Consider the following 24,698-nt stretch of genomic DNA (forward strand, 5'->3'; position numbering starts at 1 on the left):
ACCGATCCCATATAGTCTCTCGTTGGTGCTGATGACATTGTGAAGTTTTGTACCATGCGGAAATAGCGTCTGTAGATAGCGCGGCATAGTTGATGTTCCGCCATACAGCTTTCCAGTCATAATTACAACCACTAAGCCATTTGGACACAGTGGTTATCGCAACTGCATGGACCAGCCCATATGCCTCATGTCAGACCCTACTTTTCAACTTATTCACACACCACTGAAGTAGCTCTCTCACCATTATCTTCATTACTCCCGGCGTTTTGATGATTACCGTAAGAGTTCGAGAGTGGCGTGCGTCTGCACTGAAGGGATCACACTGGCCAACCTCGCCTTGATTAAGTCGTGTCTGATCTTTCGGACTCCAACCCATCAGCGACAGGATCACTACTACCATTTCTTACTACACCCCAAGGGACGTTTTGTTATTAACAGTACTAAGATTAAAATTAGTCATTGACTATCCGGGATAGAGCACAGGCCACGCCGTTCAGTTTATTCCTTGCGACACCCACTTAAATGACACTATCCGTTTGTACCTTAATAATACTCTTGAGAAAAATTAAGGAGAGGCTGGCCAAGGATCTCTTGAGTTTAGATACTCACCACGCTCGAACTCTTATGGGAATCGGCGAAACGCCGATAACGGGCAGGTGCACTACATCAGTAGTGCGTCAGTAAGTTTAGAATTTGGGTCTGACGGGATATGTGCTAGGGTAGTCTGTGCAGTTGTGAAGACCACTGTGTTCGGATAGCTTAGTGGTTGCCATGTTAGGTCAGAGGATTGCCTACCCTCTGTCATGTGATGTCCACCCCGACTAAATGCAACAAACAAAATGAGAGCAAAAAAGAAAAAAGCGGTCAGAGCATCCAACTAATAAGCAGCACACTGGGGCACAAATCGCAACCATGCACAAATTTTCAGCTTTGCCCATTGATGTGAATACACTTAAGAGTCAAAGAAACTGGTACACCTGCCTAATATGATCTAGGACCCCCGACAACAGGCAGACGTGCCGCAACACAACGTGGCATTGACTTCACTAATGTCTGAAATACTGCTGCAGACAACTGACGCCATGAATCCTGCAGGGCTGTCCACAAATCCGTAAGAATACGAGGGGGTGGGGATCTCTTCCGAACAGCACGATGCAAGGCATTCCAGATACGCTCAATAATGTTCATGTGCGGGGAGTTTGGTGGCCAGTGGAAGTGTTTAAACTCGGAAGAGTGTTCCTGGAGCCACTCTGTAGCAACTCTGGACGTGTAGGGTATCGCATTGCCTTGCTGGAATTGTCAAAGTCCGTCGGAATGAAAAATGGACACGAATGGATGCAGGTGAACAGACAGGACGCTTACGTACGTGTCACTTGTCAGAGTCATATCTAGACCTATCGGGGACCCCGTATCACTCCAACTGCGCACGCCCCACACCACTACAGACTGTCCACCAGCTTGAACACTCCCCTGCTGACATGCAGGATCCATGGATTCTTGAGGTTCTTTCCACATCCGTACATGTCCAACCACTCGGTGCAATCTGAAACGAGACTCGTCCGATCAAGCAATATGTTTCCAGTCATCAAGAGTCCAATGCCTTTGTTGAAGGACCCAGATGAGGCGTAAAGGTATGTGTCGTGCAGTCATCAAGGTACACGAGTGGGCCTCGGGCTCCGAAAGTGCATGCCGATGACGTTTCGTTGAATGGTTCGCACGCTGACACTTGCTGATGGCCCAGCACTGAAATCTGCGGAAGGGTTGCACTTCCGTCACGTTGAACGATTGTCTTCAGTCGTCGTTGGTACCGTACTTGCAGGATATTTTTTGTCGGTCGCAGCGATGTCGGAGATTTTGTTTTACTGAATTCCTGCTATTCACCAAGGCTAAATGTACGGAAACGCCCCCACTTCATCGCTACTTCGGAGATGCTGCGTCCCATCACTCTTGCGACTGCTGTAACACCACGTTCAAACTCACTTAAATCTTGGTAACCTGCCATTGTAGCAGCAGTAACAAGTCCAATAACTCTACCAGACACTCGTCTTATATAGGCTTTGCCAACCGCAGTGCCGTATTCTGCTTGCTACATATCTCTGTATTTGAATACATGTCCGAAAGAACCGACACCACGTATGTAAAATAAAACAACAACGACCGGAAGTTTGTCGGGTAGGTGAACGTATTTGGGTGTGCGTAGTAGTGGGCAACCTAAGTCTACTTCACAGATGTTATTTATTTATTTCGTCAGCATTTACAACGTAAATACACTCCTGGAGATTGAAATAAGAACACCGTGAATTCATTGTCCCAGGAAGGGGAAACTTTATTGACACATTCCTGGGGTCAGATACATCACATGATCACACTGACAGAACCACAGGCACATAGACACAGGCAACAGAGCATGCACAATGTCGGCACTAGTACAGTGTATATCCACCTTTCGCAGCAATGCAGGCTGCTATTCTCCCATGGAGACGATCGTAGAGATGCTGGATGTAGTCCTGTGGAACGGCTTGCCATGCCATTTCCACCTGGCGCCTCAGTTGGACCAGCGTTCGTGCTGGACGTGCAGACCGTGTGAGACGACGCTTCATCCAGTCCCAAACATGCTCAATGGGGGACAGATCCGGAGATCTTGCTGGCCAGGGTAGTTGACTTACACCTTCTAGAGCACGTTGGGTGGCACGGGATACATGCGGACGTGCATTGTGCTGTTGGAACAGCAAGTTCCCTTGCCGGTCTAGGAATGGTAGAACGATGGGTTCGATGACGGTTTGGATGTACCGTGCACTATTCAGTGTCCCCTCGACGATCACCAGTGGTGTACGGCCAGTGTAGGAGATCGCTCCCCACACCATGATGCCGGGTGTTGGCCCTGTGTGCCTCGGTCGTATGCAGTCCTGATTGTGGCGCTCACCTGCACGGCGAAAACACGCATACGACCATCATTGGCACCAAGGCAGAAGCGACTCTCATCGCTGAAGACGACACGTCTCCATTCGTCCCTCCATTCACGCCTGTCGCGACACCACTGGAGGCGGGCTGCACGATGTTGGGGCGTGAGCGGAAGACGGCCTAACGGTGTGCGGGACCGTAGCCCAGTTTCATGGAGAATGGTCCTCGCCGATACCCCAGGAGCAACAGTGTCCCTAATTTGCTGGGAAGTGGTGGTGCGGTCCCCTACGGCACTGCATAGGATCCTACGGTCTTGGCGTGCATCCGTGCGTCGCTGCGGTCCGGTCCCAGGTCGACGGGCACGTGCACCTTCCGCCGACCACTGGCGGCAACATCGATGTGCTGTGGAGACCTCACGCCCCACGTGTTGAGCAATTCGGCGGTACGTCCACCCGGCCTCCCGCATGCCCACTATACGCCCTCGCTCCAAGTCCGTCAACTGCACATACGGTTGACGTCCACGCTGTCGCGGCATGCTACCAGTGTTAAAGACTGCGATGGAGCTCCGTATGCCACGGCAAACTGGCTGACACTGACGGCGGCGGTGCACAAATGCTGCGCAGCTAGCGCCATTCGACGGCCAACACCGCGGTTCCTGGTGTGTCCGCTGTGCCGTGCGTGTGATCATTGCTTGTACAGCCCTCTCGCAGTGTCCGGAGCAAGTATGGTGGGTCTGACACACCGGTGTCAATGTGTTCTTTTTTCCATTTCCAGGAGTGTATTACATATTGACGACATTGTAGTATTGGAAAATTTGGGAGAGGAATGCAGCTTTTAAACTGAATTAGACAATAATATATTTTTAAGATGGCAGAAAAAAAGCTAAGGCATGGCGTTCCATGATGAATAATGGATATGGAATAAAATTGTAGTTTAAGATCTGATTCTGGAACAAGTTGGACATTTCGATTACCTAGATCTAGGGAGCATTGTTATTTTCAGAGAAGATAAAGATGTAAACATTAAATTACAGAAATATCAGAGTATATGTAGCGCTATTATCAGAACATTAAAAACTACACGAAGAGACACAAAATTTAAATTTTACAAGATGATGGATGTAACTGTTTTACTGTATGCTAATGAAACACGGGTATGAAGCCATGTTCATGTGGCTGAAATGAAATGTTTAATGGAGTCAAACGTTGGATTATGTTAGACAGGATTCCTAATGAATTCATTAACAAAGGCTGAATTTTTTGCTGTAAATGATGAAACAGATGGACGTAAACAAACTTGATGTAACATGTAGAACGAATGGAAGCAATAAGAATTCCAAAGATAACATTATAATACAAACTCAAAAGAAAGTGAGACACAGGACGGACACATAAGAGAAGAAACTGAGGTCGGAACATGTCGTTAGGGCAAAACAGTGTACGGCAGAAGAAAAAGAAGAACCAGGTCAGAGATATTAAGGTATAAATAGCTTCGTTTCATCCTAACTAATCATTGGTGACTGCGGACGTTTGCACATTGACACAAAAAAGTCGCAGCACCAAGAAGGAATTGTGCGACACAAACGAAAGTTAGTAGGCATGTTTCTACATCTGGAAGAAGATGTTTATTAAAATTTCACGCCAGAGTGACGCTAATAGCATCACCATGAGGAGGATACTCTGGCTTGCTTTAACTACAAGCTATAACGGCGTGAGCGTTAGTTAACTTAGAGAGTGGACGTGGTGAACTGATGTTAGTCAGGAATGCCTTTAGACGACAAAGATGCCACATCAGCACCACACTGCGGCTGAACGACGTCGTGTAACACGGCTACAGGAAGCCGGATGTTCCTTCTGCGATACTGCAGAATGTAGCCACTGTGCGTGGTTGCTGGCAGCGGTGCTCACGGGAACGCGCAGTCGCAAGAAGACCAGGTTCCGGACGGCCACGTGACACTACCGACAGGGAGACAGTCGAATTCGGCGTATGGCTCTGGCGCATTGTATTGCATCTGCAGCAGCAATTTCTGCAGCGGTTGACACCACAGTGACACGGCATACGGTTACAAATGGTTACGCTAAGGACATATCCGAGCCACACACCTTGTAGTGTGCATTCCACTGAACCCCAAATCACAGCCATTAGCGATTTCAGTGGTGTCAAGCGAAAGCCCATCCGAGGGCAGGATGAAGGGCTGATTAGTTTGATGATGAAAGCTGGTTCTGCCTCAGTGTCAGTGATGGACGTGTGTCTAGAAAGAGGCCGGTTGAGGATCTGCAACCAACCTGTTTGCGTGCTAGACAAACTGGACTTAAACTTGGAGTTATGGTTGGGAGTGCGATTTTGTACGACGACAGGAGCACTCTTCTAGTTATCCCACCCATCGTGAGTGCAAATTTGTACGTCAGTCTAGTAATTCGACCTGTTGTGCTGCCATTCATGAGCGTAATTCCACAGCGGTCGGCCTGTACCACTGGGTCTTTCGAGATCTGTTCTGACTGAGGAGTGCGAAAGGTACCCCTGCTACGCACCCTACTATGTATTGTAGAAGATAGCTGTAGGTGTAAGCGATGAGTGACCGTTGCTCTCGCGGTATTTGCGGCAAATGGCAAGTGGATCCTAATGTGCACTAGTTGTCAGACAAGATGAAATAAATTTCGCCTAGTACTTCAGTTTTGATGTCATCTTCGGTCATTTGTCACTAGAACTCAGCGTGATATCCTAGTTTTGTGAGTGGAGTTTATAACGTAGGGGATTAGGTAAACAAGCACATTGCAAATGTTTGCGATTGCTCTGTAATACTGACGACTGCAGAGTTCTTAAGGGGAGTACGTACATCCTATACCTACAGTGTTAAATTTGCAATATTGGTAACCAATTACCTCAGAACATTTGACAGAGATCTGAAATTTTCGCGAAGTATAATTTCACTGCTTTTCTGATTACTGAACCAGAATCACAATATACAGACAGTTAATTAGTTAATTATGATTTTTTAAAAATTATGTTAATTTTTTAAAATGCACTTTTGCTTCTGTGAGTAAAAAACCATTATAGGCAGAAATGTTTTGAATGTTCAGCAGCATCAGTATACTGTGAGGTAAGGTAGGCAGTCGAGCAGCGGTCATGTACCAAATAGTTCCATCTTGTGAATTCGGTTTTACATAGCTGATGGAATAGAATGGCCACGAGAGCAGTTCTTTTTTATTTTTTGTGACAATGATTTTATATCAGCTGGTCTACCTCATGTATCGGTATATCCAAATGGTTTATAAATGTTAAGTTACATTCTGATTGCCCGCATCTCGTGGTCGTGCGGTAGCGTTCTCGCTTCCCACGCCCGGGTTCCCGGGTTCGATTCCCGGCGGGGTCAGGGATTTTCTCTGCCTCGTGATGGCTGGGTGTTGGGTGCTGTCCTTAGATTAGTTAGGTTTAAGTAGTTCTAAGTTCTAGGGGACTGATGACCATAGATGTTAAGTCCCATAGTGCTCAGAGCCATTTGAACCATTTTTTTTACATTCCGATCCGATGATAGCACCTTTAGTGTGTTGAAACCGGTTATCCAGTAAACAGTATTTAAGCGATCTTTGCTTTTGAATTATTTCTGAAACAGAGTGATCGCCCCACAACGCACTATGTGTTCGCTGCATTATATCTAATAGTTTGTGAGATAATGGAGCAAATTTTATTTAAAAAAGTCATTTTCAGGAAGCAATCGATCGAATCTTTACGGATTTTAGAACAAAAGTAACAGCCGTATGTTACAAAAAGACTTAGTGAAACGTTGCTGACAATTAGATATATTAGGAGGAGTCGTCGATGAATTCACAAGGTATAACGAAGATGGACGCTCTAAAAGCAGATGGGATCTTAAAAAGAAGTCGTACGAAAGGATTGATTGACTGAAAACAAAAGTAATGTATTTTATGCCAGAAAATAGTAAAATCTTAGTCGATAAGTTTAAGTCAAAGAAAAAAAATTCAAGAGACAGGTAAGGGATTAGCACATCTATAGATTAGCTAACTTTGCTTCGTTTTTTCAGTGGTGGGTTAATACATTTCGCGTAATAGTTAGTTGGGCACTATGTCTCTTCCAAGAGAAGAAATATATTGTACAATCTGTAACTGTTTATATGTTCCAGGTGGACTACTCGTGAGATATCGAAAGGAAAGAGAGGAATTGATGCGTGAACACCTTCTCCTCCTGTACAGTCTCACAGCTAATCTGACGTTCGCACTTCAGGACTACAGCGACGTCGGCTTTGTTTAATTACACCGAGCGTTGACTGCAGAGACGACTTCTGGCATCGCTCATCTCAGAGTGTTTGTTTAGAGGCCGCTTGTCTCACTTCGGTGGCCATGGTGGCAGGACATTGATCGTGGGAAGCGGCCGTGGTGCTCTGTGCTCCACTTTCTGCCGACGTCCAGAGATCGGCTCGGTCATGTGTGTCTCCATACCTTTGTGGTTTCAAAATTATACTTTCCTCCTTTCACCAATGTATCATTCTGTGGTTAATTCACTGTGGCTGTCAAAATAACCACTAATGAAATATTTAATCTGTGTACATCACCCACCCAAAGGTTTCTGAAATATATCGAAACAACTAAACCCCACGCATCTCATGACAATTTTCCGTAGAAACCAATTCAATCTTTCCTAGCGGCAGTGAAACGAGTTACAGAGGAAGACGTTATTGGTAAGAAGCAATCTCCATTCGTCACAGGTTTGTTTCAGTACTTGTGTGTGTGTGTGTGTGTGTGTGTGTGTGTGTGTGTAATCAGGAGTTACTCTATGTACTAATTACGCGGATGTTTGCTGCTACCTACTATTTATTTCAGTGCCTGATGGAAAATTTGTCTCGTAAGAAAATTATCACGGAAACGCACCGGCGAGTCTTGTATTGAAGCGATGTAAATATAACATGTTGATGGTAATAATTTCTAGAGGTAATGATTCGGCAGTACTGAAACTCTCATCTGAAAAGTGTCTCATACATGTTATGCAGTGGATAACATAGCCCTTCTTACGATTTCATGTTACTTCTCGAGGTGACTTACCTTTGAAAAGAATACAGTAACTGGAAAACTTTTCAATTTATATTTAAAAACAATAATTGTGCAGCCGGCCGCTGTGGCCGAGTGGTTCTAGGCGCTTCACTCCGGAACCGCGCTGCTGCTACGGTCACAGTTTCGAATCCTGCCTCAGGCATGGATGTGTGTGATGTCCTTAGGTTAGTTGGGTTTAAGTAGTTCTAAGACTAGGCGACTGATGACCTCAGATGTTAAGTCCCATAGTGCTTAGAGCCATTTAAACCGTCTGAATAATTGTGCTGAGACAACAGCGACTTGTTAATGTCCCCTGGCCATTATAAAACGCGAGGCACTGTTATTAATGGATCATATGATTACTACGGACAGCAATAAAAGCACTGCCACGAGTTCTCATGTCGGCCACAAAGTAGGTAAGGAGTTCGCGAGGTGGGGCGTTCCAGTCCCCTGCCAGCGCGGATGACGACTACTGCATTCTCATTGGTGCAAGTGGACCTGCTGAGATACGTCCCACCAACGCATCCTACACGTGGTGGATGGCATTTATGTCGCGGGAGGGGGCAGAATACTCCATTCTTCAAATATCCTCCCATTCCATGAGCGCCTCCACTGTTCGATTGTCTTCCATAAAAGTGAAGTGATATGCTTAGTTAGCAGGAGACAAGGGCTGCTGGAATTGAAGCATTTAACACAAGCCTGGGAATATATATATGCAACTCAAGTTAGCAAAGAACAAGATTCCGATATCCATCAACTATTTGCTCAATGATTAGAGGGAACGAAATTTTCACACAGAAAAATAGTGCATGGCATGATGATCACGTGTCGGTCTTCATAATTGGCCTAGGCACCGCATGGAATACACAAACAGCACGAGTTCAACTATACACACAAAATATTAACTACTGCACCACATTCTTACTTATGCTAATCAACAAGCAAGTCTGAACCAAGTGATCACAACTTATCCTTAGTCTTAACACAACGACTAACAAGAGAAAATAAAAAAAAACCGTTAAGTTTAGTTTAAGCCAACGGTTATGAAGACGAGCAGTTCAACTGAGCCACCTTTAAATGGTGAATTGAAACTTTTTCAAAACTTTGATCGAATGTTGATACGAGATAAAAAATTACTCTAGGCCATGTTTAATGAGTGGATTGAAATAGAGAAAAATTTATCCTGAGGCACCTTGAAAGACAAATTAAAAAAACTTGTCGGAAGATAAGGAAATTTTCACAATGGTAAAGCTACACTCGACCCTTCTTTCAGTGGCTCCTTGAAGCTTCAGACTTTAAACAAACGTTCACAATTTGACAGTAAGCAGACTACGCTGTACCGCCTCTAAAGGGACGTTAAAAGCTTTCCTAGTTTTAAACAAAGTTCGCAGTAATAAGGTTACACTGAGCTACCCTCAAACAGTGAACACACACTCTTTCACAGTGCTTTCAGTTCAGGGGTAGAAGTAACCGAATTATAATTTCCAACTATTAATTAGCAAGGAAGAAATTCCGTAGAATGCGACACACTGGTGAGAACTAAGTACGCGGACACAGCCAAGCCAAATCAAATAACAGACATGCTGGCGCAATTTAGGTAAACACAATATACCGTAGGCCAGGTGAGCTGTAACAGCAACCACTAACGGTGAGAAGTGAAGAAACACTTCCAAATCAGTAACGTTCATCTAAAATGGCTCACCTATAAGGGTAATAGCCCGTAGAGCAGCTCACACGGACTCGACACTGCCCTGACGAAACACAGTTCCGCCATACGACCCGCTGCTTCTGCGCACCGTAGCGTTTCGGAAGCAAGTGGCCGCTCCGAAGTCATCACGGCAGCCCAGGCGCACTTCTAGTACACGGAGCCCTGCCGAGCCTCATTGCTACTTCACACAAGCATCAATACCACACACGGCCAGCGCTACTCTCTGTGTCGGTCGTGAACACAGCCTGTCCACCTGCTCCCTCTCCAAGCTCTCCGCACGATTGTGCGATGGCACCCATTTAAGACGCTGCCAACTGCTTAACCAAAGAGTCCCCTGACAGACTGCGTGGTAAAATTTCTGGCAAACGGAATGGGTGCTACTTACGTGGAACGCATATTTCAACCTCCCCCCACCCTATGGCAGAACAAGGGGAGGATAACCGGAACTATATTATCTGACACCTTAGCATTTGCTCTTGATGTGGCTCACATGCTTCCTAGTTCTTTTTCCAGACTTTTAATGCGACAGCATGAAACTGACGAGTGAAAGCCTCTTGAGGACGACATATAACCCACCAAACCTGCGTTATTCCATGGCTTACTTGACTCTGCCCCTAACAACTTTTTAGAAAGACCTGATCACTCACTGTGACGGATACAAAGTGTCTTCCCTTATTGTAACTAGTCCTCTCCTGACGATATGCACGTTTAATGTTGTTTTTCGCTGCCTCTCACTTTTTTAATTTCCTCTTGATCGAATCGCTCAGGCAGAAGGCCATTAAGCGACCGAAGTTTGGTCAAGAGCGAATTCAGTGGGAAGGAACACTAGTAGTCATCTGAGTGTAATGGCTGTCACTAATAAAGGTTGATGACCACTAATTTAAGGACAAATCGCAACGCCTCTGAGAGCCGGAAAGGTGTACCATGAGGGCTGGTTTAAGTTTGCGATTAATTCTCTGGACAAATTATAGTTGATGTTAATAAGGCGTGGTAGTTATATTAGTTATACTGCGGTCAAAACCTCTTAAATTCTTGAGATGTAAGGCAGGAACGTTGTCGCTTACTAACGTCTTTGGAGAGACGAAACTAGCGGCGCTCAGTTCTATGTGTTAGGTGCTTACAGCCGATATCATGCCTCCACCCGTAATCAGTCACACGTACCTTTTTAACGCAACAACGAAAAATATAAAACGATTCCTTCTTTGAGTATGGGGTTCCGGCGCCACACAATCCACGTGCAATTTATCCATAGACTGATACTCAACAATGGCTTAAAGTAATCTCCATTTTGCCCCGTATCAGGCTTGACGACTTTGCACTGGTCGCATTCAGCTACTAACCTACGAATATCCTGATACATCACTTTTCATGTAAGCTGGTCCCTAATCTTGTTCTCGTGTAAATGCAACTCCGCCCCCTCCCCTGTACAGTGACAGATGAAAGTACTGAAACACACCACGAGTTAAACTTCTAGGAACACAAAACTTAGGTCTTCCATCCCATAGGTTTGAAAACATAACATCCCATTTCATAAGGAATACCCTGGGGCTCCCTCATCCTTATCCAGCTTATCACAGAGACTTTCAAACTTCAGATCATGCTGTTTTTGGGCCTTAAGGTTAAAAAAAGTAAACAGTATCTCAATTAAAATCGCCATAGCACTGAACCCTTTCCCTCTTGATTTTGGGTCCTGGTTCGCTCCAGGTTCTTGAAATGTGCTACCCAAGGCGTCAGCAACCTCTGCACTGTAGACAGCCGAAAGAGGACTACGTTACACTTGACGATGTTATAGACCATACAGAACGCCCTAATATGATTGCAGTCTTCCATGAGGGGAATATGACAGTACGCCTGATCCAAATCTAACACCATGGACACCTTGGAACCCGCGAACCAAGTAAAGCAATTACTTTTCTGAGGAAGTGGGACGGAGTCCAAAGTGGTAGTCTGGTATAGGGCAAGGTAGTTGAGAACGCGTGAATCCTCCATCATCAGGTTTGGGAACCAAAAATACTGAGGCCACTTAGAGTGACATTGAAGGGCGAATACCTCATCGGTGAGCAACTGATCAATAATCTTACGTAGTTGCTCCATTTTCAGCGGAGATAACCGGTAAGGTGTGTGACGCACTGGTTTGTGATCCATGAGGTTAATATGACATTTAATTTCGTTGAGGACTCCAAAACTAACAGTAAGAACTTCGGGAAGCTTATCTAAGACATTTGCTAACCAATACGCTTGCGATTCAAGCAAATGTCGAACGTCAGCCCCCGAAATGTGACTGCTAACACTGTATAGCTTCGTTCCTAAATCATGAAAACAAAATTCAAAACCAACGTCCGAGTGAAACTTAAAGTCGAAACAATTACTGTCATAATGTACTACACATCTTGATACCAGCAAGAAATCTCATCCTAACAGAAACTCATCAGAAATCCCTTGGCATCTAAGAAGTCGAGGGGCAGAATAAATCCTTAGATATTCAACTTAAATTGTGCCTGACCCACTACGTTAAGAGGTTTTCCATCGACTGAACAACAAAACTGACTAACAGACTTATGCTTAAGTAACTTGACTACCCGACTGCACGTCTTATAATATTCATAATCGAGCAAGGGCGTATTACTTCCAAAATCAACCAGGACGCATACAGGTTCAGACACAAATAGGGTACAAACATAAGGCAGTCGCTCGCCTTTATCGGCATACGGTCCGAAGATACCTTGCTATTCTATACCGAACGCATCCCCCTCTTCTGGCTTTAGCTGTTAAATCGACTGCTTTTAGGCACCCGACATTATCTCACAAAACTGCAAAGTTTGCCACAGCAAAAATATGTCCCCTCTTTGACAGTGCGAGAATAGTCCAGTTTACAACGTGTAATACTACTCACACTACTCTCACAACAGCTTATGTTTGACTCTCACCGTTTTCCGTCGCCATGATGGAATTCTCGACAGAAACAAGTAATTTATCAAGGAGGGTACAACGTACTAGTTTCGCGCAAAATTAGATGCTAAATTAATCTTCCTCTCGCCTACCTTCGAAAACGCTAGCTACAGCAAAACTTTCTGAAATTTCAACACAAAAAGCTAAAATAGCAAGATGCATTACATTAATCAGCCGACGGCTCATTGCTGCCGTGTACCCGATACACATGTTTATCCACTAATACTTTCTTCTTCCATGTACCAATGCACTTACACAAACATGGTCTTTCGAAAATATCATAGGGTTTCCTAATTTCAAAACACTTCTGCAGCTATTCCAGTCAAACAGCTTATTGCCAACGTATAAATAAGCTGAAGTTCAGCATTATCATCTACTTGCAGTACGTTAGCTTGCTCACGCAGCTTCACCAATAAGCACAATAACTGAAATACTTGATCAGTACTATCCACGGATAAGCACCTAACCCCCGAAAAATGGCAATGAAAGTGTTTTATAACTTTCTGAAAGGACTATTAAATCCCCACAATATCTTTCCTGATTGATATTAAAATCCCTATTGGGTTTTTCGTCCTCCCCAATTCAAAAGTACCATCCGTTTGCAGGACCAAAACTTTCTGGTGCAGCTTCAGAAACTCCAGTAACACTACCGGATTTTACTAAAAGCACAAATACACGTACTCGAGTAGCTAAAGGGTCCAAAAGGCTCTGTAATAGGCAAATTTGCCTTCGGGATGTGGAGGTAACTTCAGTAACGGACACATCTTCCTGGAGATATCCCAGCAGAGCCTTACTCAGAAATGTTTTCACTCCCGCACTGCTCAGCTGAAATATTTACGGACAAGGTCAAGGCAGACCGCAAGCCCTGGCAGAAATTGGCAACGCTCCCTTCCTCGACCTGTTTGCGTATGCAGAGTTCATACTCTAAATATGATTTCCTGAGGCTGGTTACAACTGTCAAATTTCTCGTTCCCATGGTGTCATCTGCTGAAACGCGAAACCAAGGAACAACAACTGCAGTTCAAAACAAAACAGTAATACATTCATTTTAGTCTATGCTGCTACCAGTGTGCATCCTCGTCCCCGTTAAATCCCAATACTAGGCTACTTGCTACCACTGATATGGTAAGGAAGCAGGAGCCGGGATGCTGATGGAAGGACTGAACCCAAGACGAGGATGCGCGAAAAATGTATATATCCTTTTAATTTTCCAGCTTACTTCGGGAAGTATACACTGGTAGTATAATCGGAACAATTAAGCAAAACATGATTTTACAGCCAAGCTCAGTGAACAGTGAGATTTAAAACATTCCGGGCGTACATATTGTTCCACAAAATTTCGGGAGAATTGCCGGATGTTTGTAACTTAGAGCCACAGTATTTCGGCGCAGAGTCTGCTGGCCATCTTCAGGTGATACTGGCAAAAATGCACTTAGCTCTGGTATTTAAGGACCCGTCGGAGCATGCGTGGTGAATTCACTTGGCATTGCGCGTGCGCTACTTGACCGCGTGCGCTTTTGCTGCGACGCGCGCCCTCCGTGGTTAAAATTCGCCTCATCGATATCAGTTCGATTGTCTTCCCGCGGTTCCGTCACAGGACTACGCCGGCTATGGAGGACACGGAGGTTTTCTACTATAGGATTCCATGCCGAATTCAATTGAAAACCACCGTCTCGATTAATAAGAGACTCACTGTCAGACAATCGTATTTCCACGGATTCATTAATAATAGAACTCCATATGTTAGCTGATGGGCCACAATTTTTGTCTCACTGTAATTCATTACATGACCAGTGGAAATACAGTGTACGGCGATGGCAGGCTTACCAGGCTGAAAGAGGCGAGTACGCCGCTGATGTTCTACTATGCAATCTTTCACAGTTCGCGTAGTTTGCCCTATACAAGATTTGCCACATTCGCACGGAATCCTGTAAACGCCTGTCCTTCGCAGTTATAGGTCATCTTTGATAGATTCCAGCAGCGACGAAATTTTTGCAAGAGGGCGAAAGATTGCTTTCACTTTATATTTTCCTACTATTCTGCCTATCTGCGCTGAAATATTACCAATATATGGTAAATAGGAAGTCGTTTTGACCTCTCCCTCTTCTTTGCTCTGTCGTTTATAGGTCTGCAGCGCTCTCTCAACTTGCTGTTATTCTTCAGAATAACAGTCTGCAGGTGCTCCAGTTCCGTTTGCAAACTATCGATGTCAGAGATGACGTGAGCTCGGTGAATCAAGGTCTTCAAAACACCCATCGTTTATGCCGGATGGTGGCAACTAGCGGCTTGCAAGTAAAAGTCTGTGTGAGTGAGCTTTTATAAACTGAATGACCAATTGTGCTACCGATCTTACGTCACACCAAGACGTCTAGAAACGGCAGGTAACCCTCCTTTTCCAACTCCACTGTAAATTTTATGTTTTTGTGTGTGGAGTTCAGATGTTGTTGAAACTCTCGCAGACGATCCAAACCATGAAAAACTAAAACTAATATCCTCGCGGACAGCCCAAGACGGCCCTACGGTACCGACCGGACGCCGCGTTATCCTCAGACCATAGGCGTCACTGGATGTGTACATGGAGGGGCATGTGGTCAGCATACCACTCCCCCTGCCGTATGCCAGTTTCCGAGACCAGAGCCGCTAGCTCTCAATGAAATAGCTCCTCCGTTTGCCTCACAAGGGCTAAGTGTACCCCGCTTGTCAACAGCGCTCGACAGACCGGATGGTCACAAATCCAAAAGCTGACCCAGCCCGACAGCGCTTAACTTCGGTGATCCGACGGGAACCGTGGTCACTATTCCGGCAAGGCCGCTGGCTATCCAAACCATCAGGCCAATCTATAGACGTATCATCAACATATTGCCAAAATACTGTAAGTTTAAAAGTGGCTGAGGCGAGTGCTCTCTCCTCACAATCTTCCATAAAAAGATTGGCCTCGGGGAAGACAAACGGCTCCCCATGTCGACGGCGTCTGATTGCTCATAAAACTTGTTGTAAAATAAAGAATATGTAGAGGAGAGGGTGTGCTCAAACAGCGCTGTAATGTCAGCTCCAAAGCTGTTGCCAATGAGATGTAGTTTTATGAGCAATCAGATGGTGTAGCTGTTGCGATTCTTTGTCTCTCCTGGTGGCCAATGTTTTTATAGAAGATTTTGAGGATCGAACACTCGCCTCAGCCACTTTTAAACCTACAGTATTTTAGCGATATGTTGGATAGTTTTATAGTTTGGCCTCATGGTTTGGACCGTCTGCGAGAGTTCCTACAACATCTGGACTCCATACACGACAACATAAAATGTACTATGGAGTTGGAGGGTTGCCTGACGTTTCTAGACGTCTTGGTGTGACGTAAGAGCGGTAGCGCACTTGGTCATTCAGTAAACAGAAAGACCACTCACACAGACCTTTATCTGCAAGGCGCTAGCTACCACCATCCGACATAAACGATGCGTGTTTTGAAGAATTTGATTCACATAGCCCACGTCATCTCTGACACCGATAGTTTGCAAACAGAACAGGAGCAACTGTAGCCTGTATTTCTGAAGAATGGGTATTCGTCCCAGTAAGTTGAGAGAGCGCTGCAGACCTATAAACGACAGAGCAAAGAAGAGGAAGTGGCCGAAACGACTGCCTATTTACCATATACGAGTATTGGTAATATTTCAGCGCAAATAGGCAGAATATTAGGAACATATAAAGCAAGCTTTCGCCCTCCTGCAAAAATTTCGCCACTGTTGGGATCTGTCAAAGATGACCAAGAGTTGTGCAGGGCAGGTGTTTACAGGATTCCGTGCGAATGCGGCAAATCTGTATAGGGCAAACGACGCGAACTGTGCAAGATTGCATTGTAGAGACGGCGGTTTTCAGTTGAATTCGGCACGGAGTCCAATCGTTGAAGAACTCCGTGTCCTCCGTAGCCGGCGTAGTCCTGCGATGGAAACGCGGGAAGACAATCGAACTGATATCGGGTGGCGAGATTTCACCATAGAGCATGCGCGGCGCAGCAGAATCGAACGCGCTCAAGTAACGCACGCCCAACGCCAAGTGAATCCAGCACGCATGTGGCGACGGGGCCTTAAATACCAGAATTAAGTGCGTTTTCGCCAGAATCACCTGAAGATGACCAGAAGAACCTGCGCCGAAATATTGAGGCAGGAAGTTGTAAACATCCGGCCGTGCTCCAGAAATTTTGTGGTACAAGCTCAGTAGTCTGAGTCGGTAAAACAGAAACAGAAGAAATGGTTAGAGAGACTTTAATTAAAGAAAAATATCACTTGACTTACTACCAAAAATTCTTCATTGTAACAAACCTGGGAAAGTACAAAAAACTAGAGAATATACATGAACACAGGATCCATAATTTTACTGAACCTTCAGTTATACATGGTCGTGTGCAGTACAAACAGTACCAAATTTACGTGCCGACCGTTGTGGCCGAGCGGTTCTAGGCGATTGAGTCCGGAACCGCGCTGCTGCTACTGTCGCAGGTTCGAATCCTGCCTCGGGCATGGATGTGTTTGATGTTCTTAGGTTAGTTCGGTTTAAGAAATTCTACGTCTAGGGGACTGATGACGTCAGATGTTAAGTCCCATAGTGCTTAGAGCCATTTGAACCAAAATTATGTGATTCATCCTGTTGCAAAACAAGATTCCGATATCCTCTTAACTGGCCTAGACAACGGCTTACGCGTCGTGTAACTTCACCAATATTACAGTTTGATTTCATCTAAGTTAACCGAACATAAATTAATACATCACACTCTTTGTTCAGGTAATTAACAAGCTAGTGTGAATCAGTTGATCAAGAATTATGTTTAATCTTAACACAACGACTAACAAGAGCATGAAAGAAAAGATTAAAGTTTAGTTTATACCATTGCTTGCAAAGGAGAACAATTCAATTAAGCCACCTTTAAAGATGGGTTAAAATCTGTTCAAAAATGTGATCCGAATTTCATACTAGGTAAAATTACCCTAAACTAACTCTAAAGAGAAGTTAAAATCTGTTCAAACTTTAAACAAAATTGAAAATAGGTTATACTGCGGTATCCTCAAACTGTGAACACACAATCTTTCAGGTTGTCTTCAGTTCACGGGTAGATGTTCTCTAATTACAATGTCCAACTATTAATTATCAAGAGAGAAGTTCCGTAGAATGTGATTCGCTGGAGGGGCGTAAGGACGCGGGCACAACCAAGTCAAATGGAATAACAGATATGTTGGCGTGGAGTAGAAAACATAGTATACTGCGGGCAGGCGAGCTTTAACAGCAACCACTAATGGCGAAAACCGAAAAACAGTTCCAACCCAGTAAAGTTCGAAGCGGCGCACCAATGAGGATGGTAGACAGAAGGGCAACTCACCCCAAGCGTTTCCGTGAGACTTCACACATTACTCGGACGAATCCAGTTGCACAACAGGATTTTCTACTTCTGTGTACCGTAGCGTTCCGGCAGCGAGGGGCCGCTCCAAAGTCGCCACTGCAGCCGAGGCGCTCTGCGAAGGCTCCCTGCTGCTTCACACAAGCAGCCGTACCGCCGGTGGCCAGCACCAGCCTTTGTGGGTGGATTGTGAACACCGCCTGTCCACCAGCTCCCTCACCAGGCTCTCCTCACAACTGTGCCATGGCTTCCATTTAAGACGGCGCCAAACGAAAGAGCCCCGTAACAGACTGGTGATAAAATTTCTGACCGAAGACACGTACCTGGAACGTACGAATCAACTTCCCCCTGTTATGGCGGATTTGGGGGAGGGCAACTAGAACTACGTTCATCAGGCACCTTAGGACCACCATAGCCGCGCGGGATTAGCCGAGCGGTCTTAGGCACTGCAGTCACGGACCGTGCGGCTGGTCCCGGCGGAGGTTCGAGTCCTCCCTCAGGCATGGGTGTGTGTGTTTGTCCTTCGGATAATTTAGGTTAAGTAGTGTGTAAGCTTAGGGACTGATGACCTTAGCAGTTAAGTCGCATAAGATTACACACACATTTGAACATTTTTGGACCACCATGTGGGCATTTGTTCTTGATCTGACTCAACTATGCTCTAGTATGATGAGGTCAGTGCTGGATTCATCCATGAAAGGAAGTCCATTTTGAAGAAGTACAGTGTCACAATAATGGTGATCCGTGAGTGTACCGTATTTAAAGATCTGGAGATCAATATGCCCAAGAAAACTATACTTACCCATGTAACAACAGGCTCACCAAAGTCATCAAGTTCGACAATATTATCATGTAAGGATCCGTCCAGCAATATCGAACGTTGCCATTTTAGTGGTCGAAGGCTTACGGTGTGAGGACGCACATTGTTGTTGCACGGACGTACCGGTGTACAAATACATAAACACAGTACACTCACTGTTCAACGTTGTACTCCTCGCCCACGTGTGTCTTCTCAGCACTGCATTCAGAACTGATTGCATTTTTATGGATGACAGTGAGTGAGCGCATCGATCTGCGTAGATAGAGGAGCCGTTGGAACAAGAGAATATTCAGTGAATGCTCGTTTCATCGACGTAAATCCGAACCGGCTAGTGTGGGATACGTTGGTGATACATACTGCAACACGTCCACATACACCAACGGCCGTCTAGCAGTTGTCAATCGCACTAGCAGAGAAATGAACGCCCTACCAGAAGAACTGCTCTTCAGCGTCGTGGGTAACATGAGACCACGTTGCAGAGCTTGTGTTAGTGTCCGCGATGGTCACATACCCTATTAAGATTCATGTCTCTCCTTTTGTAACGCCCGATGTACACACATCAAAAAAAGTTGTGCATCACCCCGGTTCCCAGAACTCCTGAAGATAGACATTGACTGTGGGTATTGTATCACACACACAATCCCTTTGATTCTTCAGAGATGTCACTAAACCCAACCAAAGATGTAAATAACCATGCATTAGCAGCGCCTATTAGACGGCGTGGGTCCGACAGCCGATCAGTTCCAGTCATTCCACCAGGAAGGAGGTACACGGCTCGTGTTGTCTGTAGTTGAACCATGCGTAGACGGTCAATACCGCGGTTCTATCGCGTACGCATTGTTACTTTGTGCCAGGAAGGGCTCTCAACAAAGGAACTGTCCAGGCGTCTCGGTGTGAACCAGAGCGATGTTGTTCGGACATGGAGGAGATACAGAGATACAGGAGCTGTCGATGACATGCCTCGCTCAGGCCGCCCAACGGTCTACTGCGGCAGCGGATGACCGCTACCTAAGGATTACGACTCGGAGGAAACCAGACAGCAACGCCACCATATTGAATAGGGCTTTACGTGCACCCACAGGAGGTCATGTTACGACTGAAACCGTGCGCAGTAGGCTACATGATGCGCAACTCCACTCCCGACGTCCATAGGGAGATGAAACTTTGCAACCACGACACTATGCAGCGCTGTACAGATGGTCCCAACACCATTCCGAATGGGCGGCTAAGGATTGGCATCACGTTCTTTTAACCGATGAGTGTCGCATATGCCTTCAACCAGACAATGCCCGGAGACGTGTTTGGAAGCAACCCGGTCAGGTTGAACGCCTTAGACACAGTGTCTAGCGAGTGCAGGAAGGTGGAGGTTCCCTGCTGTTTTGGGGTGGCATTGTGTGGGACCGACGTGCACCGCTGGTGGTCACGGAAAGCACCGTAATGGCTGTACGATACGTGAATGCCATCCTCCGACCGATACTGCAACAATCGGTAGCATATTCGAGAGGCTTTCGTCTTCATGGACGACAATTCGCGCCCCCATCGTGCACATCTTGTGAATGACGTCCTTCAGGATAACGACATCGCTCGACTAGAGTGGCCAGCATATTCTCCAGACATGAACCCTATCGAACATGCCTGGGATAGATTGGAAACGGCTGGTTATGGACGACGTGACCCACCAACCACTCTGAGGGATATACACCGAAATTCGGTTGAGGAGTGGGACAATCTGGACAAACAGTGCCGTGATGAACTTGTGGATAGTATGCTACGACGAGTACAGGCAACATCAATGCAAAAGGACGTGCTACTGAGTATCAGATGCACCGATGTGTACAGCAATCTGCAACCTATAATGTGTGGTTTTCATGAGCAATAAAAGGGGCGGAAATGATGTTTATGTTGATCTCTATTCCAATTTCCTGTACAGGTTCCGGAACTCTCGAAACCGAGGTGATGCAAAACTTTTTTGATGTGTGTATTATCAGTAAGCAGCTTTAAGGTAAGTAAAATGTTCAATACAGACAAACAACAAATAATCGTTTCAGCAGTTCGTCGTAACGCATTGAATATTTCGACCATAATGGACGAAATCACGAGAAGTGTGACAGTTGATAAATACAGATAAGCACCGGCAACATATCTACTCAGTTCCTCTCTTGAAGATGATGGTTTGAACCATGGTAACGCTTGGTGGAAAAATTAGCGTAGGCTGTAACCACATTGTGATGATACGGTAAGTGAACTCGAGAAAAGATTACACTCGAAGTAGAAGTATATCGGTGAGTTGGATAAAAATTTTAGACTTTAATACGTTGTTATCCCAAGCTCTGTTTATTTCTTCTGTTTTCTATAATTTTGTGTACTGTAAAAACATTGCAAGTTGTTGATCACCCATTTCTAAGTCCTGATTGGTCTTCCGATATTAGTTTTCCATTATCCTTTTTTAGTTTTGGTCTCAGGATTTGGCTGAATCCAGGAGGCTTATATCTGTGTAGTTATTACACTTATTTTTATTTCCCTTACTAGACAAAGATGTAAGTATGGCTTTTAGACGGTGTCTTGGTACCTTCTTACTTCTAGAACATTCATTAGAAATGTGTTCAATATTATACCTACTCATTTCATAATATAATATTCTATAGTGTGTAACAGAATATAAGAAACATATTATAATTTGTAGAGTCACGAAATTATGCCGACGTTGCCATCCTATAAACTGACCGCACAATCACAAAGATCTCTGCAGCTACATACACGTTCCTATAACACTGAATAATGATGGATGCTACCTTGTAATACAAGCTGTTCATTCCCTTTCCCGTTCAAGTTAAAAATGGGACGATGGAAAACACTCACTTCCATGCCTTTAAATCTGCCTTATTTTATCTAACGGCCTCGGTGGAATATATAAGAGTTACTTCGAAGTATTGGAACCTTTGTCTTCACAGGAGGAGCTTATTCGTGATCACTTACAGAGCACTTCTGCGTTCAAAGGAACATAAATGATAATTCAAAACGAATTAACTGAATCAGCTACCATAGTCATTAACGATCACATTGAGGGAAATTTACAGTCATTTTAATGTGTTAGAGTTCAAGCAGATGAAATCCTGGAAGTTTCTTGTAAGTCACAAGAGAGGCTTATTTTGTTCACATGACTTCCTTAGAAAGATTTATTGGTTTTCACACTGTTTCTAGTAACGAGCTTGGTCAGGGTTTATCAGAAATTGTACTCAAAGCACTTGATATTTGAAGAGTTATTGACAAAATAGTGAGTCAGACACATCATACAGCCTCAGTAATGGCAGGTAAATATGGATGTATCCAAAATTCGTTAAGCAAAAATGCCCACGAGCTATATATTTGTATTATTATGCTAATAAAAGTGTTACATTGGTCTCAAAATATCAGATCAGTTAAGATTTTCATTTACTACGTTTTAGCATTACATTCTGTTTTTAGCAAGTCGTCAAAGAGTAAAGCACTCTTCGAGAATAAAGGATTTAGATTTCCTGAAACATATACTGCGTGCTGGAATTTCAGTTCGCGAGCTGTTTAGACAATATACCTTAAACGCCATGAGTTGAAAGACGTTTTCCAAAATATCACCACACGTGATGAAGATGACGCAGAGTCGTTCAACAGTGCTACTGGCTGCTTAGTATTCTTAATAAAACTCAATTGCTTTTCCTGATTTGCCTTTACAAAGAAATGTCTGTATGGGTTGGCCACCTCTATGCATTATTTTAGCACAAAACTGCATGTGCTATAAGTACGTGCACTGCTGAAATCAAGAAGACTATCAGTTTGTTACAGGAGCTGAGATCATAAAAAAGTGTGGTCTCAGGTAGTGAAAGATATAACAAGAAATTCCACAGTGAAATAATTGTACTTGAGCGTGACTTCCAGTCTCTTAAGATTTTACGATATCTTAGATAACATGATAGTACAAATCAGAATGCATTTTAGAGATCTTCAGAATATTCAGTTTATAGAGTTTCTTGATAAGAATCAGTTTGAAAGCCATAAACCAAATTTTCCAACAATGAAACTAAACAGCCTTCTCACAAATTACACACTCTTCAACAAAGAACGAATGGAAAATGTCGTGGGAAACGTTTATATTAATAAACATGAATATATACCACCTGCAGACTTTCTTAAATTTGCAATGGGCAACGATCTTCAAAATATTTGTTACGAAGTAACAAAGCTTATCAAATTATTGCTTACGTTCCCAGTTTCTACAGCTTCTCCTGAAAGAGGTATCAAGGTATTAAGATAATTAAAAATTGTCGTTACAATTCGGTGAAAAATGATAGCTTCAGTTCTCACTGCACTATTGCTACGGAAAATAACCTGGTTAAACAATTTACAAGTGATCAGAAATTTGAAGATAACATGATAGCTTTGCTGCCAAGAATAATCGAAGAATGGATCTCCTCTATGTAAAGATTAAAGGTAAGCCTACTCCATTAGCTTCTCCACTGTTACCCTGTACAAAATAAAGGAAGGAAAGCATTCAGAATTCACTATTTCTTTCATAGAGACAGGTTAACTCTCTCAAAAGAGATAAAAATAATGAACGTCAACGACTCTGTTATGGTATCAAACTTCTTTTATGTTTAGGCTCTGTTATCAAATGTTGCTTTTCCACTACTCCTAACGTCCCTTTTGGATGGAATGGTGTCTGCTTTGCTGCGAAGTAAAATAATTTTGTTTTTTTTATACCATCAACAGTTTGAACACTGCATCACGTCTTTGTCATGTCATGTTCTTCTCCGTTTTACAAGAAACAGCATTGTAACTTCCTGGTAGATTAAAACTATCAACCAAACTTGTAATAGAAACAATTAAGCTTTCATGAAACAATTAAGCTTCATGAAACACTACGCAATGTTGGATAATTTCAGGGTGTATTCGTCTCACGGCTAAATATACGGCCTCCTTGTCTATACATCAAATAGCACATCCAATTCTAAAATCGTAGACATTACAAAACAATACTACTAACCAAAGTAACTATTGTGGAAAGACTTATTTCATGACCTCTATGCACAAAAGAATGGCAAGTCGTAAGCATCACTTTCCGACTGCCGTCTGTAGGAGACTGAATGACTTTCATGCTTCATTTAACCATCCGCTTGGAACTGCTTCTTATGCCCAGCTATCTAACTGCATATCTGCCGCTTTTGACCCGTCTGTAGAAGTTATTCATAGAAAATGTCAATAACTGAATTGCGACGAAAAGAGACTAACTTCGTCTTTAAATATTTTTCTCCTTCTGTAGTCAAACCGAGCCTTTAACGTGATACGTCAGTATGGCATGGTCATTTGACTCCACGTGAGAGTTTGTAAAACGCTTGAAGAGGTACCGCCGTATCGCACCTTCAGTACATAAGATACACTGAAATCTGCAGACAGATACAATGTATAGTTACAAAGTATACGGGATATTTCCGTATGGGCGTGCAAAACTTTAACAGAACAATTTGCAATAGGGAACCTGGGATCGGAGAAGCCAGTTGAAGAAGATATGGAAGTGAACTTGTTTACCTATTTGGCTAGCATCACTGTTTTCCAGCTTATTTACAAGTAACATGCTTACACGTTTATAAGTATTGTGCTGTTTATTCACATGTACATTCCTTATTTCCTGCAGTAAACAAGGTGGACGAGCCTGATTGCCAGGCAGTCTTGATACAGGTTTGTTTACTTTATTTGTCCATATGGTGGCTCTGTTCTACTTTATTTACATTGCTCCATGACAAAATTTGCTACAAATCAACGATAGACCAGTTCATTGCTCAGTGCTATTCAGAGACGTACAGTACAATACGATGGAGCAGTACCAGTACAGTATTTCCTGGTCGCTGGATTGGAAGGGAAGGT

At 44.0% G+C, this 24,698-nt stretch overlaps 1 protein-coding gene across 1 annotated transcript in view; it reads left to right on the forward strand.

Moving 5' to 3' along the window:
• LOC126458358 (fibrillin-3-like) overlaps nucleotides 1-7,507 on the forward strand; it is a 145,604-nt gene extending 138,097 nt beyond the window's left edge. The window contains exon 6 of the mRNA XM_050095331.1: nucleotides 7,043-7,507. The gene's annotated coding sequence lies outside the window, so the exon portion shown is untranslated. The remainder of the gene's footprint in view (nucleotides 1-7,042) is intronic.
• The last annotated feature ends 17,191 nt before the right edge of the window (nucleotides 7,508-24,698 follow it).

Source organism: Schistocerca serialis, chromosome 1, assembly GCF_023864345.2.
Source record: "Schistocerca serialis cubense isolate TAMUIC-IGC-003099 chromosome 1, iqSchSeri2.2, whole genome shotgun sequence".
NCBI lineage: Eukaryota > Metazoa > Arthropoda > Insecta > Orthoptera > Acrididae > Schistocerca > Schistocerca serialis.